This window comes from Buceros rhinoceros, unplaced genomic scaffold (genome assembly GCF_000710305.1).
Source record: "Buceros rhinoceros silvestris isolate BGI_N320 unplaced genomic scaffold, ASM71030v1 scaffold26102, whole genome shotgun sequence".
Lineage (NCBI taxonomy): Eukaryota > Metazoa > Chordata > Aves > Bucerotiformes > Bucerotidae > Buceros > Buceros rhinoceros.
The window spans coordinates 4,521-9,106 of record NW_010397516.1 but is presented as its reverse complement, the minus strand read 5'-3'; positions in this window follow the sequence as shown (position 1 = coordinate 9,106).

Genomic DNA, 4,586 nt, shown 5'->3' with positions numbered 1-4,586 from the left:
GAATGCCAGGAGAGCGGAGTGAGCCCAGCCAGCTCCGGCAACACCAGGGCAGAGGGAGGCGACCGTCCCAGGGCTGGGTTTGGGAGCTGCCTTCAGCAAGGCGGGGGGTCATCATGGGGACCTCTGGTCCAACCAGGAGCTTCCCCGCGCCAGGAGAAAGGAAACCCGGAGCTCTCGCCAGCCTGATGCTTCAGTTTGCAGAAGCCAAAGCTGTGGTTTCCTTGCTGGCAGCTGGTGAGTGGTAACTGGGTTCTGCTTCCAGCAAGCACAAGCGGCTGCTCTCAGCAGACCAGAGTTTCCAAGCATCTTCCCGAGCCAGGAGGACACAACAGCATCCTCGATGCCTTCCCTTCCTGTAGTCAGTTTCCACAGAGATTTTTCTGGCGCTGCTGAAGGGACCCTTTCCACCCCATCCCCGCGCTGGAGACGGCCCTCGCCTCCCCGTCCTGAGCCCACCAGCTCAGGGCCCCACAGGAGGGACTCAAACCCTGCCCAGACACCATAAGTGAGGCAGAGCGAGTGCCCAGCTCCACCCAGAGCAGAACATACCTTAAAGTCTCCAGCTCTGCCCACCCCTTGGCAGCAAAATTGGAAGAGCATCCCCACAGCAGAGCCTTGCCATGTCCCACGCTCCGTGGCAGGCACAGGGACCCTCAGGAAACACAGAGGGCATCTGTTCAAAGCAGGAAATCAAACACAAGCAAGGATGCCAGCGAGCTTTGAGGAGGAAGAGGCTGCAAGGATGCCAGCGAGCTTTGAGGAAGAAGAGGCTCCACATTGCTCTGCCAAAGCCCCTTTGCTCTTTGCCAGCAGCCCGAGGGAATGGAGCACTCTCCTCGTCCTGGCTCCAGTGGGGCTGTCTGGGTACCAGCGTGGCGATGGGGCTGCCATCCTACTCCCAAAGGAGAAGATTCTTAATAAGAAAAGCCTCGAGGGAGCCGAGGAGATTCCTACCTCCAGAGACAGAGCCATGACCCCTGGCAGTGACACACAACTGGTGTCTCCCCTTGCCTTTCTCCTTGATTAAATTCATTGTTCATTTACTGCGGTAATTATATCAGGGAAGTGTAAGGCAGGACACAGGAGTCCCTTGGAGGCTGCTAATTGTTGCTGGAATGAGGCCATGTGGGCTGTAATTGAGAGGAGCAGCCGATCCCACAGCCCAGCTCCAGCTGAGACACCATGGGGCAAAGCCCCACACCGCCGCTGCAGCCCCGGGCTCGTCAGCCACCTCCCTAATTAGCCTGGCAAGGGTGGGGGGGTCAGCAAAATAAACCTGTGGGGTTTTTCCATAGGGGAGGTGGTAGAGCTAACTCATGCTGATGAGAAAAATCACATTTTTATATGTAAAGCAGGACTGGGGTCTTCTTGATGCCCCCCACCCTGAGCCATTCTGCTGGGACAGCGCCTGGGGACCATGGCTGCAGCTGGATGAGGTCCAACTCCCTGGTGTCCCCAGCCCTGGCAGCGCTGGGACACAGCTCGCAGGGCAGAGCCCCCTGTGCCACCCCACAGCCGCTCCCCCAGATTGAGCTGAGGGTCCTGTTTTTCCTGCCGTGTCACATCCCACTCTCCTACGGAGTCATCTGAGGCCCCAGGACCCGAGAGCCTCCAGAGCGTCACTTACAGTATTAAAGATAAGAACAGAAATCAATTCTGGTTTCCTCTCCTTGTCGCAGACCTCACCCAGCCTCCTGCCAGCTTCCTCCTCTGGTGACATTATTCCAGATAACGACGACGGGTGATTTGAGCAGAGGTTTGGTGCCTCGCTGGAGCTGTTCCTGTTGAACAAAAGGGACCAGTTTCCTACATCCTCCTCTTTCTTTTTTCTCTCCCTGCTGGAACAGCATCAAGTGAACTTTCAGGGTGAGGATCAAGAGGTTTCTAAACTCGAGCATCCCAGCTCCGGGCACATCCCCGTCCTCGACCCACAGCAAGAGGTTATTTTTATGTCTTTAAAATTAAACACAACACAAGTCGGGGGGGAAGTATTTCTTGTGAAGTGAAGCAGCTCGGGAAAGTTAATGAGGCAAAAGCATCTGCTCACAGGAAACCTGGAGGTGTCAGGAGCGCCCCAAGGTGATAACTTATTTAATGGAGGGTTAAGAAGAAGGAGGAGGAAGGCAACATCCGCCTAGGGTGCTTATTAAAGCCTAAAGGAGAGCAGCGAATTAATTAGAGAGGCCAAAGGTGCCATCCCATCTATTTTTAATCACTTCTCCTGTTGGAACAGTCTTTCCGTGTGGCTGCAGCTGCCCTTGTCAGGAGAGATGGGCCAAAATCCAGCGGGTTGTACCACGGGTGAGCAAACCCCAAACCAGCGCACCAGAAAACCTCCACTTAGAGACATGAACTGCTCTTGATTCCCCACACCATTTTTTTTTTTTTTTTTTGCCTTCTGTAAGAGGGTGGGAGCGAAGGGAGAGGCATGGTGAGGGGATGGTGTTCCCCAGGCTTTGGAAGCCGTGGCAGACAGCTCCTCGCAGCACCTTGCTTCCGTACCTGGGTTAGCAGAGTAGAAAGAGAAGGAAACCCTCTCTTTGGGGACAATCCTGGTCCCACACCACCCTACAGCCCTCATGTAGATGCATGTCCTGAGTCCCACACTCAGATGGGACATATGGGTCTGTAGAGCTCCTCGGGGCCGAGCCCACAGGTGGACTTTGCAGGCTGGGTTCTGTTCCTCTGCTCATGCTGAAGCTGCAACTCGCCAAAAGCCACCAGAGCATCTCTGCCCTCGCGTCATGTCCAGCACACAGACCCATCCTGCCCCAGTTTGCACGGCCGAGGGAAGTAGTGGACTGTCCATGCTGCCCTGGGAGAACCTGCACAAGGTCCAAACATCCCTCCAGCACACGGGGTCTCTCCATACCCAGACAAGATGAGGCTCAGCTCTGGCTGAGAGAGGCTGGAGACCCCTGGACCCACGTGGCTCCATTGGTGCTGCTCCTCAAAAAGGACTGTTCCCAGAACAACGCCATGCAGATGAAATCCCCGTCGAGAGCACATAGCTCCTGCCAGCAGGAAAGGCAGCGATTTACACGCTGCATTAGCTCCGCCGCATCCCCCAGAACAATTCCCCGCAGCCTCCTTCCGCCGCTTCACAAGCAGATCGTCGTCCCCCTGCCCTCCTTCCAGGAAAGGCTTTGTGTCTGGAGAGAAAAGACTCAGCGGGGCTTTGGGAGGATAACTCGACAAGATTTTGCATCTCAGACTCGACGTCCCCAGCCCCAGGATCAGCATTTGCACCTTGAAGAGCTTTGCTTTCAGCAGCTCAAGGTATGAGGCACCTGGATGAAGGCAGCACGCTTATCAGCACTGCTAATGCCTTCATCCTGAGGACATGAATATTCAGCAGCTCCTGCACAATCTCTGTGCTCAGGACCCAGCCGGGGGTAGGGGGGGGGCAGTGCACAGCTGGGATCCAGGGTGCTCAGGGAGGGCATGCGCTGCCCAGACATCCATGAGGGTGAAGGGGCAACTCAACGCAGGCTGAGGTGAAGTTCTTTGCTTTCTGCTGATGCTTCCTGAGCTGGAAGACCTGAGGAGCTCCAGGGCAGCTCCTGTGGACAGGGTGCAAGTACCCGGTGGGCAGCAGATGCAGCACGGATGGAGCCGTTTCTCCCTCGCAGAGGAGTTCACGTTGCCTTTGGAAAGGCCACAGGTGGTTCTAGCCTTCCAGGTGAGGAAGAAAATCAAACCGCCACCAAGAAAACCCATCTGCACTGGATTTAACAGCCCCTTTCCTCAAGAAACACAGCGCCAGCGCTCAGATCCATGCGCCTCTGCCAAGACGTCGAACCCAGGGCTGAAGCAGGAGGATGCTGGAGCTCCCGGCTGGGGGCTCATCCCCAGCACCCTGCAGCGGGCTGTGGAGCCCCCTCCAACGCCACCCTCCAGGTCTGGGTGCTTTGTTCAGTGCCAAAGTGTTCAGCACATCTGCCTCTCCCCTTCAGAGCTGTCATTTTCCTGGCTGTTAGAGGAGAGAATGTGGTACAGAGCAGCCTGGCTTTGCAACGCGACTCCTGTGAGAGACGTGACATGTTTATTTTCCCCGCGCCAACTTCCACATCAAAGGCGTTTTCTTTTTCCGTGCTGCAAAAGGGAATATTCCCCCCTCCCTCCCTCATCTGCCAGCGCCAACTCCCTGCGAACACCCCAAGCGGCTCTTCAGCTCCAGGCTTGGCATCCCCAGGTCCCTGAGATGCCCTGACATCCCGTTTTCCACAGGCGGAGCTGGACAGGGGTTGATGTTTCTGCTACCTGGTACAAGCAGTAAAAAAAAAAATCTAAGAAACTGGTTGTTTTGTGTGACCCAAATCTCAGTGTTTCATTTCGGCTTTCAGTGCTGTCAGGTTGCTTGGGAAAAAAAATAAATAATGAAAAAAAAGACATTAAGGGGCTGATATTTTCAAACCCAACCCCTGCCACACAGGAACGTGTCAGCTCCTTTGAAATGTTTGCTTGTCTCCTGCAGCAGAACAGTCAGGGAATTGTTTTCAGTGTTGCAAAATATTTAGACTGACCCAAATCCCTGCATTTCTGCAGCTTGAAGAGCCCCCGTCCCCCCTCCCCAGGCTGGGGCT